We start from the raw sequence: 19,560 nt of genomic DNA, 5'->3' as shown, positions 1-19,560 counted from the left end.
TCTGGATTCTTGCAGGTGCATTCTCCTCACTCAGCCATTATCCAGTAAAACGTACAGTACCATCTACTTCCATGACTCCTATCAGATTTTCCTCTATTTGCCTTATTTTTCAACAATACAGAATTAGATTTTGATAACCGGGGGCCGGGGGGAGGGGGAAGTAGCTCTAAGCAAGTTCCCCTATAAAAAGAAAACAAGGAAAATGCTACCTAAATACATTGTTCTATTGCTTGCTATTGTTGAAGATGAAAGGAAAAAAAAAACAACTTTTATTCCTCAACACTTTCTTATTATTAATGCTAGAAGATAACTAGAAATGTTTGGTAAAACATGTAGTGAATTAAGTGGAAATCATTAGCTTCAGGCTCTATTCATCACAGTTGTGCATTAGATGCAAAACTTAGTATACAGCTGTTAACTCTACCGATGGTTTTTAAGCTTTCCAGAAGTGTAGGAGGGAAAAACATAGGCTTAAGAAGTTTGCCTGGCACAAATGAACTGAACTATGGCATGTTCATATATAGCATTTATCTTATTATTCAGAATTACATCAACCCTCTTTTTTGGCTAGAAGAAAAACTAAGAATATGGTACTTCAGTTTGACAAAAATTATTTGTGTAGCAGGTAACAGCTGTATTCTAATGTATGAAACAAATGCATATAAGAGATGTTTGCATATTAGTTTTCGAAAGTAGATAAAGTAGACTGCAGAAAACAGATTCAAGGAAAGCAGTTAGTTCCTCTGGTGATGTGCTGGACACCATGCTGTGCTAATGTAAGCAAGATCAGCAACTCATTTGATTCAGTAATAAGGAATTCCAGTAATATCTCTTTACGTCTCCTAAAATGAACTTATATTAATTTCAGAGTGGCTATTCGGAAACGTAGCTATTAGGACCAATTTCTGATCAATACGGGAATTCCTGAAAAATATTTCCCACTATTTCCTGAGCTGGTGAGAGAGAGACGAGAGAGAGATTTGTTGGACATTTGCAAGCACAAGTAGGGGAATGGAAATTCCATTTCAGATCTGATTACTTTCCTGATCATAATGAAGTCCGCCACAACAGGACAGAGATTTAATGAGTGAGCACTGCTACACAGAATAGGATAGGAAATAGGAAAATTCTCCTGGGCTAATAATAATGCTACCATTAATTTGCGTGGTGGCTTGTAAGCAATCTCTAACGCCTAAGCCTTGCAGCTGTAGTCCAAGAAGGGTAAATCATATTTGTAAATTAATTTGTGCAAAGCCTTACATTGTATTTTTACTACTGATGTGCCAAATCTCGCTTTTGAAGTGTTAAATAGGCTGAAAGCTGGATTAGCAATAGCCTGCTCTTGTATCTTTTCGCAGACGGAGACTCCAGGGGTTTTTACTTCTTGCAAAAGTAGAAACTTCTACCATCTTTTATACCTCAGATGCACCATTTGAAGCCTTATGATCCTGCCTTCAGACTGATATTCAGAACATTCATGTGACCTCCAAATCAATTTCATCAAAATATCAGAAACTGAAACTCATAAATAAGCAGTTTCCTAATTGTGTTACACTAACTACCTGGAATATTGACACTTCACTTGCTCCCAGCTCAGCGGCAGCATAAACATTTACACTGTTGTCCGAGGAGGCATTCATCATGAACCCATTCCCAAGCCTGACAAAGTTTGTTGAGCAACCAAATGCCCTTTGGGATGAGGGAGCAGTAGTGAGCAGAAAGGCAAATCTATTGTATATGGAAATCATCTTTCCTGATCAAAAGGAGTTTGATTCTTTTCTGTGATAGCCCAAGAAAACAGAACAATAATCCTGACACCTAGGCAAACCATTAAACTAAATTTCTCTTCACATATCAGCCATAAAGCAGTCAATCCGTAATAACTAGAGACAGTCATCCAAGACTCCTCTGCTTACTGAGCACAGTCCTTAAATCCAACTGTTGATTTCACTTATATTCGTGTTAATAGACAATCCTATGTCTCACAGATGCTACCTCATAAAATTAGAGACAAGCAGAAACAGATCAACATACAGATACATACGTAACACATTTAAATATGAGGAAGAAGCAGCAAAAATAAGACACAAAGCACATCATGTTCGCTAGTCTGGAACCTACCTGAAAATAGTTGTATAAATAACCCTCATGGGAAACATCATCTCCCAGATCTGCCATGGAAACCACAGTACGGTTGTGCCATCAGGAAGCTCAGGTTCTGATCTTTTCCAAAAGCAGAGACAAGACAGCAACATGCCACCTCCTGCCATTCACTCGACAAGTTTAGGGTGCATGCTGATGGGGGAAAATGCAAATATTGAGATATTTAATCATTTGTTTTCTCTAAGAAGGAGAGATATGTAAAATAACTGCTTGCTATTTTTTCTATGACTTCTGTTAACTAGCAAGAGAAGCACGACTTAAATCTTATAGCTTTCTTCTGAGGGCCTTTTTTCTGTCTACCAGTACTTCTGTGGACCAGTTTTTGATGTGGCAAAGTAATGTGACCTTACCAACAGCAAACACAGGCTGAAGACAATTTATTAAAGCAAGTCAAAGATAATACAAGCAAGGGTAGTTCAGTTTAACATAATATTTGTCCTTCATGGTCTATACATCAGCTGAAAACAAATGCAAGTCAAATTAGAATTTCACATAACATAAGCATATAGGCATGACCCTCCGTTGTCTCAATCTGATGGAATTTTTTTTGTTGCATGAGAGAGAGTATAAAATGATCACTTTAAGTAAAGTGTGAAGAATTACGCAAGGTGTAAAGCAGCATAATGTTATGTCTGAAAAGCAGTTCATTTCTGGGCAGAGAATTTAGCTTTACATCTTGCAGCTAAATCCTGTTCTCCTGTACACTAGCACAGATCTAAAGAAAGAGCAAGATGGCTGGATTACTTCAGGTCTAGCCAGTGTACCTGGGAGCAGAATTTGACCCTGCATATCAATGAGTAACAGCTAAGTAAAATTGCCACATGTGCTAATTGCCCTCTTGGTATCACAGTTACATGAAGGAGTTTTTTCAAGCACATAGAGAATAGTACCATTTAAATATTTATTTTAATAGATGCCCTGCCTTGCATACCTTAGCATGCTGACCTGAAACACATGCAAACTAAGAGACAGCGTTGGCTCTACAAACTGTTCATCTCAAAAGAGACGATAAACGTACAGTATAAGGAAGTAAAAATTATCCTACTTTTACAAAGGGGTAACTGAGGCACAGGATTTCTTAGTCAGAGACAAATTCCTTCACCCTTAACATAACAAAAAAAAACCTCTAATCAAACGGGAATCAAATAGCTGACTAGTTTCTGCTTTTATTTATATAAAATTCAGCTGAGAGAGCTCAAAGTGGAGTCTCTACAAATCCATGAGCAGCTGAATCTATGCCACTATATAACAGCGGTAGAGCACCCATTACTCACTGTAACCCTCTAGTTCATAATGAATGCCCAAATGCTGTGTGACCTCTGAATGTTCTATAAATGTTCGAATTAAGAATTTCCATAAAATCAATAACCTGTGTTTAAAAATGTATTTTTGTCCTTGCTTATGCTTCTGTCAGAGAAGAATTTAGTTTATCATCAAGTCATTAGTAAAACCATCAACTTGGCAAACAAGGATCTTGGTGTCACTTTGTAGAGCTCTGTGTGATCATGGTGATAAACAAAACTGCTTCAGCATAACCCAGCATACTCTCCAGGATAAAATTCAAAGAAAATATCAGGCATTTCAATTTACCAGCCCCACAGCATTTGTCAGAGCGGTATTCTAAACACTCCCTTTTCTCCCTGACCATTTTCTCTTTATAACCTGTTAAAACAACACTGTCTACAATTACAGGGTCATTTGTTATGCATGATATAATAGACTGCAAATATAAAAAGGCATTATCATTACTTTTGTCCTTTGTTCTTCCAGGCCAGAATATTGCATAGTTCTTTACTTTGACATTTATTGCTTTTAGATTGGTAATAGAATGGTTTGTGTTGCTCATTATCTTGAATGATGATAATATTAGAGTTTGGGGAGCCTGCGTTTCCTGTTAAGTAAAGTAAAGGCTTCATATAATTTACCAAAGGTTATTACTGGACAATTACCCACAATACAGTTCAAGTCCAATAAACGTTAGCCATATTCACTCTTAAATACCACATCTGTGGTATGATTTCTAGGAAACTGCATAGAACAATTTAGGTCACCTGTACACGTGGAGGAGGGGGGTGTTTATATGTACATACGTATATATAAATGGAATTTTCAGTGTTTACTAATGCACATCCACAGAGAAAGAAACATCTAGTGATACAGTTTGGACTCGGAACAAGGAACTATGCGTGCGCTTTTGAGGAAATACAAAAATCTCAGTTTTCCCCATTGCTATTATATATAGTGGATTTTTTCTGGATTTAAAGAGATGAAAGTGATACTAGACTTTGGCCCAAGACCTTACATAAGAATTTAACAGCCTGATATATTGGAATTAATCAATTAGCATGGCATGAAAATCCGACTAGATTTCATCCTTCTGTCTCTTTTATCTCTGAACATACTTGATGCCTTACTTGACCAGAGTTTGGGCTTCATTCTGGAAAGGCTTAATCACCAATAGCCTATGGGTGGCTCCACATCCAGTGTGTCCACTGTGGCTGAGGGTCCTATACCTGGGAAATTTGCTGCATTGGGAATCCTTGACAATTCAGTACCATCCTATACAATTTATCAAATCAATACTCTTCTGAGACTTGCAGACGTTTATATGTATATAATGTTCTGTGTGCAAAGACACATGCATACACATATGCATGTATACACACACACATACACCCTTCCCCCCCTTCTTCCTTTTCTGTTTGGCACTCCAGTTTGCCTGCAGCCATTTATGTTCAATTTATGTTCATCAGTTCATTTCTTTAGCAGCAGCACTTTCAATGAAATGTTTCTATTTGGTGCCAAGTAATAGTACCTAAAATTATTTGCCCTATGAATCTCAGTAGATTAGTTTTTGTAATTTACATACATATCCAATTTCTACCAATTTTCATTGACAGTTTCCTCTATGGACTTTGTTTCATTTCTATTTTTGAGCTGGAACACTGTTTCAGACTTATGGCTTTCTGTAAACTTTATGATATATTCCACATTATTATAGTTATCTAGTAATGCAAAATGAGAGCAAAACCTTTAACTCTAAATACTAAAATAGTCTCTGGAAAATGGAGTTAATGTTTCATGAAATAAATGTCATAATATGAAAAACTTATTTTAATGGAAATTTGTTCAAAGCCTCAGATGTTTCTTTTCTAACTCACATCAGTTACTAGACTTCATATGAATCATAAAACCCAGACTGCTTAGGTCAACTGGTTCATCCTAGTGGCAATAAATAATTTTAAAATATACAGATTTGCAGTTACGATGAGCTGACACGAGATGAGTACAAGTCTGGGAATATAATTGTAGCCAGCTGACACACCTGTGATTGCTTTACTCTCAAGAGGGAGCATATTGATGGCTGGTATTTCTGATGTTGTTAGAACAAGATAAGCTGTAAACCAAGATAATGCTCTTCCATGCTGTGCTGGAAATGCTCAGCAGATGTTCAAGGGAAGCAAAGAGAACCACATGATTGTTATTATTAGACCATTTGATATTACAATGCGTGGACAGGTATAGGTGGGAGGTGAACACCTGCTGAGCTGGGCAGGTTTGCTCAGCATGGGCCTAATCCTATCACTGCTCAGGGAAAGGGAAGGCTTTCCAGACACTGCAGTGGATTTCAACGGGATTCAACATAGACGTGCAGAAACCGCACAGACCTGTCTAAAAGTGCTGCACGCTCTGCGCACAGTGAGCCTGGCCTGCATCTCCCCTCTCGTGACGACGCAGAACAATCGGGATTCACGCCATTTAAACGCGTCTGGTGCAGAGCACAATGCACTGAGTACAGCCCTGGTAGCACTGACACCTGATAGACGTGGGCCTGAGAACTCCACAGTTTTTATTAAAAACTGGAAAGCAGCAGGTGTTATTTGAGCAACAGGCACTGGATGTTCTGGGAAAGCAATGAACACTGAGTTCAGAGGCTCAGTCCCAGACCTACAACAATGCAGAATATTCCTGAATATTTTCAAAACAGCCTGGGCAAATTAAATACAAAAATCCCATTAAAATTAAATCGATTTACTTTTAAAAGCCAACCTACTTTTAAAATGTGAATATATTTTTTAAAAGGAAAATGGCAAAATACAAACTGAAGTAGCATAGAATATCAACTTTCCTTGTCCTCGAGGCCAGAAATTTGGGTTGAATTCCACTGGGTAGCAGAGATAAAAGGAAGTATATATCTTTCTTGCATGACAGAAGAAATTAATACCTCCAGGTTTATATTTTTTGATGAAAAAGCATGAACTTCTTCCTATACAGCCATCTTTCAATATATGAAGGAAGAAGTCAGTAAGAAAACGTATGTTTAAATCTAAGCAATAAAAAGAAAGCTAACGGTCATATTTTGATGAACACTGTTACATTCAGAAGAACAACAGGAACGTTCAGCTGTGCGCTTTTGGAAAGTGCATCAGGCCTATGAGTTTTTCTTTTCCAAATTGATGCAGGTTCCTTGTAATGTTGGAGAGACTGAAACAAATTTCATAACTGAGCTGCACGTACGCTACAATTCTGTAGGGAGAAAGACTAGTGACTGGGAGCTCAGTAGCCGAGCTGAAGTCACTGAAGACAGGTAATCCAGCAAGGGCGAGTACTATTGATGCAATTTTCTACTAAACAGATACTGGTGATGAACGTGTTTTAAACGCCAATAATCTCAACCTTTGTTTAGCATGACACAAGCCTTGCATTACATTATTGGCAAAATCAAATTATGGTACCGTCCATCCAAACTTGCAAGAGCTTGCTTCTTTCTTTCTTTTTCTCTCTCCTCTGACTGAAATTATTTCCCAGATGACCTAGAAATATTAGTAAATTTCTTAAATGAAAGTGACCTTGGTGCCTAAGTACATTTGCTCTTAATCTTGGTCAGTCACTTTTAAATGCAAGTTCTACTGATAGGCTCGTATATCCGTTTTAGCTGTTTCACATTTTTATTATTACTTTGTTTTAGTATAGCAGCTCCTAAAGCAAACAGTGATCCTTTCCAATTTGTTTGTGCAATTTCCATTTACACACCAGCTCTGTAAATAAGCTGATCTTCCTCGGCTAAATTTTTGAAATAATATAACTCTAACCAAAGCTCAGCCAGCATCTTGCACCTGGGCTGCAGGGTTCCTTGTTCCTCGTATCAAGCCACAGTTTTGAGTTTACTCCTCCCAAACATGATTTCTAGTCCCACTGTTGCCTTTTATCCACTAACCAGGTGGTTCAAACCAGCAGAGACAAATCCTCTCTTGTTCCTGTGAGAATCTGAATCTGCTTCCACCACGTTACAGAACGCAACCAAAACATTACAACTATCCTGAGGGGCAGATTTTAGTGCTGCTTCTCCAAGCTACTCCACTTTGCATGGGAAAACTGAAAATGCCCATTCTCTCTGGTTGAATTAACTTAATTAGGTCACATAAAGAAGCAGTGCATTAAATTCAATCATTTATAGCTCAGGATTTTTTGACACACGTTATGAGTCATGATTCACGAAACCAGCACTGTTGGCACCATAGCAAAAGTACACACCTCTGCCACTACAAGAATGATTGCGACATCAGCTTCAATGTGCGGTGGGATAAATAGGCGTACACATCCCTCTCTTCCCTACAAGCCCCCCCAGGAGAAGAGCTGCAAAGGGGCGCCCGCTCTGCTGACTGCAGTTTTGGTCCCAGAGAGCTTTAAAGGACTGAAAAGTGAAAGCAAGCGCTCCCAGAGCTTACGAGCGCTACAGTAGCAAACTGTCAGTCCCTGCAACTGAAGGCGCTCTACAGGGGGTACGAGGCCAGTGCTGCTGTCGCATCATTTTTACTCCAGGAGAAAAGTCAGAGTATCACTTACTTTATTTATCCCAATCCACACAGGTACCTAAGTTCCCATCTAATAAACGCATTTAAAAACAAAAGCCTCAGCCAAAAGATGTCTGCAGCTGCTACGTACACACAACAGTATTACTGCAATGTGGAAGCCCTACGGACTGGTAATGATTTTGTCTTGTGGGGCAGGAGCCTAAGGCCTGAGCTAGGCAGATATGCTTGGAGTTTAAGCAGTGCTTCTTTGCCGTTTCTCTTTGGTTTAAATATTACATTTAAACAATGATGAGTCATTAATTGCTATCAAAATAAAACATTTACTCACATATACTCACAGATGGGAAAGCAGTATGTTAACATATCCCTGATATAATGGGTCTTGAACACAGGAATCTCACAACTGGAAAGAGATTTCTCTTCCCAAGGGGAGCATTTTCAGTGCTAGTTAAAGACAGAAATATTTTCATTCTTGCAGGAGGAGAGGGGGTTTCTTCCCTGGAAGACCTTTGAGACCCTCAGAAGATAAAAACGTATTTGCTCCCCAGGGAGTTTTATTGTAGTATGTCTGAATGCAACACTTAAAAGTTTATAATCATTCAGTTATACTTTTGATTTATTTTGAAACAAAGAAAACATAATTACTGGACATTTCCTACTCTTATTCTTGTTACAGAAACAGTATCATGTCAAACAAATAAAAAATTGTCTAGCTACTTGCTGGCATTTTTTCATCTTTACCTATTCAGGGGAAAAAAGGGCACAACTAGACAAGCTAAACAAGCCTTAGCTGTAATATCAAAGAGAGGACTCATTGGCAGGTGTTAGGTAATTAGGGTCCCTACCTTGTGCACACATTAACTTTCAGGGTTTCAGTGATGACAGGGGACCCATCTGCTACACAAAGGCATTCCTTTTGGACAGCATTCCATCTCTGTCTGAGGTCCATCTTGGGCCATCACTACTGCCACTGGAAAGAAACAGGCATTTGTGTGCCTGCTGCGTGACCCTAAGTTACAAGCTAAACTGGACACCCAAGAAGTTCAGATGAGTCATTCCCCAATATCTGTTTCTTGCCATTAACGATAAGCTGTAAGGTGAGAAGACTAGGTGTGGTTATGTATACTGCAGACTCCTAACAATTCATCTCACATAACTTTTAACCATTATATTTACTTTTAGGAATAGAATTGACTTAAAGGATCAATGATATTAAAAAATCAAAAAGAACCTTACTTTTCATTAACTGTAAGGATTGGATTAGGTTTTGATTCTCACCTCCTTATTAATATCCAAGAAAGAATAATCCATGTGAAAATTAATGGAAAATGAATTATTGTCTTATAACCAAGTGAAGTAGGAACACAGATCTGGTTGCCTAGAAATTTGATTTGTGCTGCATGCTGAGTGTAGACCTGGGAGCTACAATACATCATGGTGATGGAAGGAAGTGCGTGTTATAGACTTTTATGCTTAAATAGGTAGTATCTCCACTGGAGCATAAGGTGCATGAAAGCTGCGGGGTTAGATCCTGCAAGACCTTCTTGTGCTAAAATACATCCATTTTAATAGTCGATGAGGGGGGACAGACTCACAAATCTAATTCTCAGACTTTGTTGTTAAAGTAAAAGATTTGGCTGCAAAAAAAAGTCTAAAAAAGGCACATAAAACTTTGGTCAAGTCAAAGCAAGTTGCCTCCTGCTAAGTCTGTAGGACACCACACTCCACTAAATGGCATCTCAAATCACCTGAATATCTACTGGGTGTGGGGAAAAGGGAGGGAGCCAAAAACCACCCCATCCTTGCCCTTCATTCCCTTCGCGTGAGCAGGAAGAACGCCGGCCAGGGGGCTGCTGTCGCGGGACGGGACCAGGTTTGTCAGAGACTGGCACACATCAGGGGATTGCACCAGAAGAAGGGATATGCCAAGCTGATGCAACTCGGTTTGCCGCTTCCCCAGGCAGGGCTTGTGGGAGCGCAAGCGCGCGCAGGGAAGCTCGCGCTGCTCTGAACTGAATGAGGGAAATGGTTCGTCCTGCAGCACAATGGACTGCGCAGGAGACGGGGCGAAAATTAGGGATTCACAGCGTGAGGGCTGGAGACTTACTTTATTTCCTCAAAAGGCAAAGAAAAGAAGAGAGGAAAGAAAGCCATCCTTAGAAAACCACCTGGTGAGAGGATATTAGGCTGAATGCTTCTAAAATTATTGCTGCTTTATTTACATTCTCAAACCCCTTGCAGTACTATAGGAGCCAATTTTCACTCTACACAAAAAACAGACTAAAGCTCAGCAGTTCCATATCAGCCTGTACAGGAGAACTGAGCCACGTTTTGAAAGCCACCTGCCTAACTAGTAATTTGACTCTGCAAAGCAGAAAGCAGCCTTGTGGATTTGGGGTCCTCCCTTCCACACAGTGTTTCCCTGAAAACCTCAGATTTGTGCCTTTCTAGATTTCAGTTCAGCTGAAATTTACAGTTCAGCTGCCAAGAAATGAACCTGTTTTAAGAGATTGATGCTATCATCATATATAGAGCCACAGCTATGGAAATGACTGCTTCTGGGAACCTCACTGAAAATACACACAGACAACTCTACCTGAACAACTGGCGTTGTAAGACAAAAGAGGGAAATATCGATGGAGGAAAGGATAAACTCTTTTTATATAGAATATATTCCTTTCTCTTTTAAGGCTGACCCATAACTTCTTTTAAATAGCAAACTAATAAAAGAAAATGGCAGAAGCTACAAACCTAACTCTCACTCACTTTTTAACTTGGTGTAAAAACACTTTGAAGCCTGGCTTGTAATTTGATTCTTTTTTAAACTAACATGAATCTTAATTCTTCAAACCTTTTCCATTCAGTTTTATTCAAATTTTCAACCAAAATTCCATTCATTTCCAAACCTGTTCTGTTATTCTGAACAGTTACGATCTAGAAACATAGGCACTGTTTCAGAAAGACAGAGGTGCACAGCTCCATCTAAGTTTCTTAGCTGTGAGAAATGGGAAATATATCTGAAGGGACACCTGCTTAACGGTAAGAATGAGAAATCAGGGAATAGAGGATGAATGATTCTTTTTCCTTGTATTTTAGTTCTTCTTGCTACGCATACCAGTATTAACTCAGTTTCTCCCTCAGCCCATTGTAGTCCTCAGAAAGGCACAAAGATCCTGCTCATGCTCCTTTGGTATTTGTAAGGCTCTAGGACAATGGCATAGTAGTAGCAACATAAATTGTCATATACTGTTTGTCTTCTGATCTCTCTGGCTGAAATATAAAGGAGAGAGGAGCAGGTATACTACCTCAGTGACATTATTTCCACAGGGCAAATGCAGCTAAGCTATATCCCAAAAATATAACCCAAACCAGCTCTATATCTAACAAACATAATAAAGCTGATGAGCTTCTAAATAAAGAGAAGGGTGATATGCTGCCTTGAGCTGGTGGGTTTTATTCTTGTTAGAAGGAAGTGTAATTGCTATCCCTGGATTTAAAAAATTAACTCTTCATAATCCGTTTCACAGCAGAAGCAGCTTTTTAGATCTAAATATGACTGCACACAAATTCTTACTTCCTCCCTTCACGTACCCTCTCTCTCATGTATGTTTTCACTATAATATAAATGGAGTTTGAATAATTGGGGGGGGGGAGAGATAGTGGCAGAGAATACTTGCACTATATTGAAAAGCAAACAGAAATACTAGAGAAGAAATTGAAGCTTTGTTTCCTGCTCTCTTGCATAAAGACATTTTAGCAGCCTCTTCGATGCTCTCCTTGGCAACAAATATTGCATGCAGGAACAGAGTTTCTGAAAATACTGAATAGGTCCGTTCTTCATGTACAATAGAGATTTCTGAAACCATGGACCTCTTTACAATGACACATTGGCTCTCTCCTTCATCTTCTTTCAGTTGATGACTTGCAAACTTGTAAATACAGATCTTTCATAGAAATTTCATCTGTTACCAAGTTTTTTATGCAAACAAATATAGGCACTATTGTGCTTGGGCTGCAGAAACAAATCAGGCTTACTTATTTCTTTGGCCAAGCACAATTTCTTTTCTTGACGTGAATCACTACATCCAAATGTAGCAGCCCACATTTTCAGGTCATCCATCAATCCAGAAGTGATAACGCTGCAACTTGGCTCCCTGTTCCTGCATTGTCATCCCCATGACCCCTCACTGAATATGTTATTTGTCATTCTTTGCACCAAATTCATGAATACCTTGGAAACATATCTACTGCAAAACAGATGAAAAAATATGCTGCAGTCAAAAACGTGGCTGAACCTTGCACCTAGGCAAGTTTTGGACTACTTAGCTTGGCCAAGTTTGCATGGAACTCAGCCCATGCTGCAAAACCCACATAAGAAGCTGAGCAAATACTCACATATTGCTCCATTCCCATCCTGAGCTCTACACTCTCACTGAAAGCACCTCCTTTAACAAGTTAGAAGTATGACTGGGTACACATACACAACCTGCAGAATGATCAGGCATACAGCACAGGTGCACTCATAGCAGGAGCATCTTTCAACGCATTATGTTATTGAAATGAAGTTGTTTTGTTGCCTCGTCTCAGTCTAAGTAGGAAACAATCAAAACCAGGAAATGATGTATGTTGGAATGAATGAGGGAAAAAAATCCCATATAGTGATTTTGGTCTAAATACAGTGCGACAAACCTTTTGGGTGCTTTGGGGGACCATTATTTGAAATCTATCTGCTAAAGTAGTCCTCTTTTTTTTAGATTTCCACAGACTGTGCACCAATACAGCTTCTCTCTTTGGGAACAAATTCAGTCTGATTTATCAGCTAGGGACTGTGAGTGGTGGCACAGAACATGTAGGACATGTGGATGAAACATCCTGATTTGCAGTGACCTTTACCTAAAGGGGAAGCCAGAGGAGTTTCCTCAGGAGCCACAGGCACTTGCACTTCCATTTCAAAGGCACTTGGTCTTATTTGAAGAATAAATCCGTAAGTCCAAGAGTAACACATGTATTCATATTGCTGTGAGATTTGCTATGCTTTGTGGCATACAGGATAGTGCTTTTAGTTCAGATTTGGAGTCATTTGAACAAGGCAAATCCAATAAGCAATCCCAAATTATAATATTTTCATTTTCTTTTGTGAACACCTGAGATTTAAATTACATGTACAATTATTCCCAGACAGGTTTTAATTATTCACTATTTAGCATTGCCTCTGCATAGCACAGGCTTTTTTGAGAAAGTAATTTTGCAAGTACTATAGGACTGTAAAGCTGGTAAGAGTCCTCCTATGTTGCTGAATCCAGTCTTCCACTGTCATTAGCAAATATGCTTTTAGGTTACAGTCCTCATTTTCACATTCTCCCTTAAAAAATTATCTTTAAAGGATTAAAATGCTTTTTGTCCTGTAGAAAGGTAAATGCTAAACATTCAGCTACTGAAGAGAACCATGCTCATGAACATCTAAGGTGTAGTAAGAGGACAGCACCTCATTGCCTCAACAATCTGGTGTTTTAGGAGACTATTGCTGCTGACAGAGCAGAGCCATCTGCTTGCTATCCATTGAGGCTTCTCCATAGGAAGATAAAAGGGAAGTTTCTCCAGGCATATTGCTGTGCTGACCTCTGTCAATATGGTGCTTCACTGTTCTGAAATTGCCTAGTTGCTTACATATTTGTTCAGGCCATGTAAAAGAGGGTTCAAAACATTAGCCAGAGAAAAAGAAAGCTATTCATGCTCTACACTGAAGTGCAAATTACTGCAAACCATACTGCCACTCTTCCACCAATTCAGGGATTACTAAAACAGAGCGTCAGCAGCAACTGATCAGCTAGCACTGACTGACTAAAGTGGTATTAGACAGAAACCTCTGTGAAGGGTTAACTCTAGCACCATTTTTTATTGTAACACAATCACCAATCTGTTCCGAGGACAGATATATATATCCTAACAACACTCCCTCACAGGCCATGTCACCTCTGTTTTACAGATTACAGATGAGTGACAGAGGAGCAGATATTTAAAAGATATTTAAGGCTGTGCAATTCTGCCTACAAAGCCAAAATTCCTTCAGAGGAAGCATAAGGAAAAAAACAAAAAAAAAAAAGAAAAGAGAAAAAGCAACTCAGTGGAATTTGAGAACCTACTTCTAAATGCATGAGAAGCGCTTGGCACCTGAAAATGCACTATTCTGAAGATACATTGTTCTGAAGTTATATTATCATCTGTATCCAGACAAATCTGTAGTTTCTCAGCACCTAAATCTACTGGAGATTATAAGCACAAGTCCCCATTCCTATATTCCTTGGTAGGTATAAACTTGGAGGCACATTCAAAGCATACCTCATGCATATGAGTATTTAGAGCAGGCATGGTCATAACCATTTCAAAACATGAAGCTGTGGTGCACATCCTTGTAGCAGTTTTATATGTACAGCAATACCCAAGAAATAGGAGTCTTTACTTTTCCAGGTAGTTACTACCTGTAAGCATAATAGTTTTATAAAACAAAACAGAACTCCCAGCTGCAAAGGCCAGTAGTGCGGTTGCAGCTGGCACAGCTAGGAGATGAGGGGAAGTCCCAAACAGAAACGCCAGGACTGGTTCTAATATATGATCAATGATGTTGTCTTCCACTGGTGGATGAGGTGGGAGGTCAAGCAAAAATGTTCAGAAGTGAGGTCTTAGACGATAAATACTTGTCTGTAGCGTACTTCAACAAATGAAAATTCATTAACCACTCCCAGTTCTTATCATTGCACTATGTGAATACCCGACACAGGCGATTAGCTCTGCGGTCTGCTTGCAAATGAACAGGGATGCTTTAGGATCTCAGTCTTGCATGGGGTATATTTTATGAAAGACAGGACTGCAGGGACAGACAAACCCCCGGCAAATCCTGTTTAATTCTGTTAAAGCCAGGACTCTTGTTGAAGCTTGGCATTATCCAGGGTCTCCTGAGCAGATACATAAAAAGCTCTACAAAACATAATCAGTACAGAAGTATTAGCCACCTAGCATAGCATCCAACTTCTAGAGCAAATTAGGATCATACAGCAAAATATATTTTAAAATTTAATTCAAATCTAGATCATCCTATCAAACACAGGGACAGCTCTTTGGAATTGCCTCCCTCTTTCCCTTGCTTATCCTTCCTGGTTCAGGAAAGTGGCCCATTTCTGGCAGAGCAGGTCTCCATAGTACCTGCCATGCCTCCTGCAGTCTTGCCTTTTATTTGGCAACTGCATTTCCTCGGAAGCAATTTCTCAGTTTTCTATATTTGGGGCAAGTATTTGAAATACTAAGCTATAATTTTTAAAGGTGGATATATTCTCTTCAATATTTGCCATATGACATTTGTCTCATAACACATAGGAACTATCATGATGGACATATAAGACGTTCTTGGCATAGCAGCTGACCCTTTTCAAACCCCTCTTCACAGGATTCCTTGCTTGCTGCCAACAGCAGAGACTGAATTCTGAAATCTGGACTCAGTCAGGACCTGGCAGCCTGCAGATGAAAATACAATCCACTGACTGACAAAGCGACACCATAACAGATTATGCTGTTACCCTTTCTCTCTGCTGGTGTCCATCAGCAGCCTAAATGCATGAATTGCCTTTATGTTCTTCATAAAGGAAGACGGTGCAGACAATTCTGGCTGTTACAGTGAAGTTCACCTGCATTGCATTCAGATGGAGGCCAGGTTTGTATTAGTCTTTTGTGCTCGTAACAACCTACTGGATAAGAGTGATTTTTCTGTGTGGTTGTGAGCACATGCGCTCAACATTTTTATAATGACAAAAGGCTAGCACAGAAGCAATTATGCAAAGGCTTTCTACTATTTTTGCACTGAAGGGCTTTTATAGCATTTTTACAGCCTTATAACTATATTTAAATCCAGATAGCCATTATTAGCAGGTTAGACTAGTGGATTGTTTGGCAAAATGATTAGATGAAATCAGTTTATATTTGCTAAACAAAGTCAATGAGACCTGTCAACAGGATGAGTTATGGGAGCTGTTCAACCCTCTGGGAGATGCCCTAAAGAATAATCAATTGCCTAGCTGTTTGTTTGTTTGTTTGTTTTAATGTGGTTGATATATCAAGGGGGTGTAGTAGTGCACATGTGGTACTGCTCTTAGGAAAGACAAGATAATTTGAGGGGGGAAAGGGGGTGGGTTGGCTTTAACTAAGCCATCAGAGTTGAAGTGATACTGTTTCTTCCCTCTCCTCTTACCCTCCAAGAAGGCAAACTCAAATTGATCAAAGTGCTCCTACATCAAACACAAGTGGATCTAGAAAGTGAAATGAGCTATTGCAGTACAATGCATGTTTTACATTGTTTTAACTGCAGCCGAACAGGGACTTTTACTGATACAGTTACATCATCTACCAAAATTATTAAAAATCTTCTGACCAACATAGCTATGCCACCAAAACTTCCCAGAACAAACCCGGCATGAGACTGAATAGCCCAGAATTAAGCCCTGAACAAATGAGAAGTGCTCACATTTCAACAAATCAAATATTCTTTAGTCTTCCAGTTGGCCTTAGCAACTACAAAGCTCTGTTTTGGATGGCCCTGTCCTGACCTCAACCTTTAGAGGACAACACCTTTAACCACATTGACCAGAGGCCACAACTGAGATTTGATGCTGACTTGTACTGAGCAGGCATGTCTATATCTCTATGATAATCTCGTCTCATCCCACAGGACAAAGCCACTGTTGCCGTTTCATGCGTGACCAGACATCCTCAGAGCAATGCTAGATGTGCCCTGTACCACAGAGGCTAAGCAAGCAGCTTCCCAGTAAATCCAAGCCCTCAATGGATGAGGACGGAATGGATCCAAGACTAATCTTCTGCTGTACTTAGCAATCAAAGCCATGCCTCTACCAGAGCTATATTGCCCTGCCGTACTGAGTGGAGATTAGAGGAGAGGCTGAAGATCTCATAGCTGTCCCACAATAGAGCTTCTACACCATGCTTTCTCTCTCCCCACCCCCCTTTGTTTTTTAATAAGAATCAGCTGTGTTGCCAAATGCACAAAGGAGTGAACCCTGCTAGAAACTGTCCCTTGGGAGTGTTCAGTGGCCACAAGGATAGCCCACTCCTGTGCCATGATACTAAGCTGAGGAAGATGTCTTACACAGGAGGATGACAACAAACTTAGGATCATAGGAAAATTCAGTTTAGAAGGGACATCAGGACTTGATGAACAGCAAATCAGTATTCCATTACAGCAAGTGTATCATCTGCTGCTTTGTACTCATATGGCTGATCCGATGCAATTGCATTTAAGTATTTTCTAAAATCTTCACTGTATGTGGGTCTTCATGAGTCATGGCTGTTATAACAGAATTGCTGTATTTGGAAAAAACCTCACAACAGGTGTTCAAACCCTGAAGTCTGATACATCGGTAAACAAAGAAAGTCTTTATGATCGCTGGCAAGAAGCTTCCGAGCAGGACTTCAACGAACACAAGAGAAACCAGCAGGAGGAACAGCAGCCAGACGACAAACGTATGGTTTCAAGCAATGTTCAGTTTGTCCAAGGATTGCGAAAGCTTGTTCAGTACCAGCCAAAGACATACTATTTCCCCCATTAATGGCAAACTGGGCACTGGGCAGCCTTATGTAAAAGAGATGGCATTGTTCCCTTAGCAACACAGCTGGTAGGTGTGGATAGCATTCAACCCTCTAAGTTTTCCAGCAAATGTCATGTTAATGTCTTCACAGAAAAGACTTATGCTCCATGTCAGTCACAGTATGTTTTTCAGTGACAATCAAAAGAAACTCTCTGTTGCAATGCCAAATAAATACCTTCCTTTACTGTCTTGGCAGCTCTCCCTCTTATCTATGGGCCTGTGTCTTTCTTTGTTTCATTTTCTCCACGTACAACATAAATCTCTCCTGCTGTGCTAACAGGATAGCTAGTTCTGTTTCTCACTTGGCAGCTGAGATATCAAACCTCTCCCATGTCTGCTTTTCCTCTTTCTATTGCCAGGTAGCTGGCATTCTGCTCCCCATCCAGAATGGCTCCGTGGCTGTCTTGGTTTAGGTTTTACTCTCCTTGCTTTGAGAGTACGAGCTTAAGACTGTTTGCTGAAGACAAAATTATTAGCAAGTGTAAGCTGGCTCCCTTTGTTTCTGACTATGTATGTCTGGGGCTGTTTTCTCAGCCTATGTTGTTTTCCTCAAGTCAAGCAGTTATTCTCATTTATAATTCCTATAATTAGGCTTGTTTTTACCCCACTGACCGCTCATATACTGTGTCATTGCCCTGGACCTCTCATTCACATAACTCTTTTTCCAGTACTTCCAAAACCACATAATTTTCAATATGCTCACAGATGCAAGTACTACTGGGTCAAGCATAACCCAAAGTGCTGACTTTCAGACACTTGTGGTTTAGTCTCAGCAGTCAAATGCACCATTTCCTTCAAGCAGTCACTACTTCAGTAGGGACATCTACATCAAACACAATGGAACATGATGAAATGCTGGGGAATAGAAACCACTTCACACAGTGGAGTTTAATTCACTTTCATTCACAAGTCAATACTCTAAGCAGGAGGGCAGCTCACAGTCACTTAGAATATTCAGTATCATAGCACTAGCACAAGAGCACTGATGTTTTTGCTGCATCTTATCTTACTTTTATTAGTGTGTCAGCTATCCAATTTTGCAACATTTTTTGCTATCTCTAGTGCTTTCTTCCAAAAGTATTATCACTGGTTCCAAGGGGACCACTTACAGCTGGTAAACTTCACGCACCACAGTCAGAGCACAAGCAGCATTACAGACAATGTAGTAAAGGGACAGGATACATTTTCATAGCGGTTTCCTAAGCCACCTTATATAATCTTTACACTATGCCAATACTGAACAAAGTCACCTTCCTTTTCTAATGAACAGGTACAGAGATCTCACAATCTGTTCTTGAGAGAAATGAAATAGTTTGCAAACCTACCAATAATGGAGAGATATAATTTTCCTTCACAAAATACACTCAGAAGGTATGTCAACATACGTTTAACCTAAGGGTTATAACTGACAGAGAAATGAAGGCATGGAACAAGCACTCCAGTTAGTACTTTGATCTTAACGAATTTAGTTTGTAAGTATTAAATTACCCATAAGTGTTGATGAAAGCAAAATGATAATTCTGGAGCAAAGTAAATAAAATGCAATTAAAAGCGCCAGTGTAGCGACCCACCTGGGAGTTACATTTATGTAAAGAAGTGATTCAGTAACAGATTGGGGAACACATCACACAAACATTAGTGTACTAACTGCAAAGAACTGGCAGATTTTTTTAATTATAGCTTAAGCTTAATCAAGTTACAAAAATCCCAGAAATGTCTGATTCAGCAGGTTCTTCTTAATGGCAATGTAATATTACCGTGGCCACTCAACAAAACAAAATTCCCTCTTGGTAAATGCACATGGAGGAAAGCCAACAAACCCTTTATACTTTGTGAATCCATGATTGTAAGTGCAAACTTGTTTATGCATTTGTTACTGCATAGTAACTCGAGATCTTCTCTTAAAATGAAGCAAAGCACTGACAGCATAC

General features: G+C 39.5%; 1 long non-coding RNA gene across 1 annotated transcript in view; it reads right to left on the bottom strand.

The window, feature by feature from the left end:
* Window positions 1–2,127: 2,127 nt before the first annotated feature.
* The window catches only part of LOC138061123 (uncharacterized), a 117,696-nt gene continuing 100,263 nt past the window's right edge, over window positions 2,128–19,560 (bottom strand). Inside the window, exon 3 of the long non-coding RNA XR_011134770.1 lies at window positions 2,128–2,295. This is a non-coding gene — a long non-coding RNA (uncharacterized lncRNA). The remainder of the gene's footprint in view (window positions 2,296–19,560) is intronic.

The sequence above is a fragment of the Struthio camelus genome, chromosome 1 (assembly GCF_040807025.1).
Source record: "Struthio camelus isolate bStrCam1 chromosome 1, bStrCam1.hap1, whole genome shotgun sequence".
Taxonomy (NCBI): Eukaryota; Metazoa; Chordata; class Aves; order Struthioniformes; family Struthionidae; genus Struthio; species Struthio camelus.
This window is presented reverse-complemented; position numbering and strand designations above follow the sequence as displayed.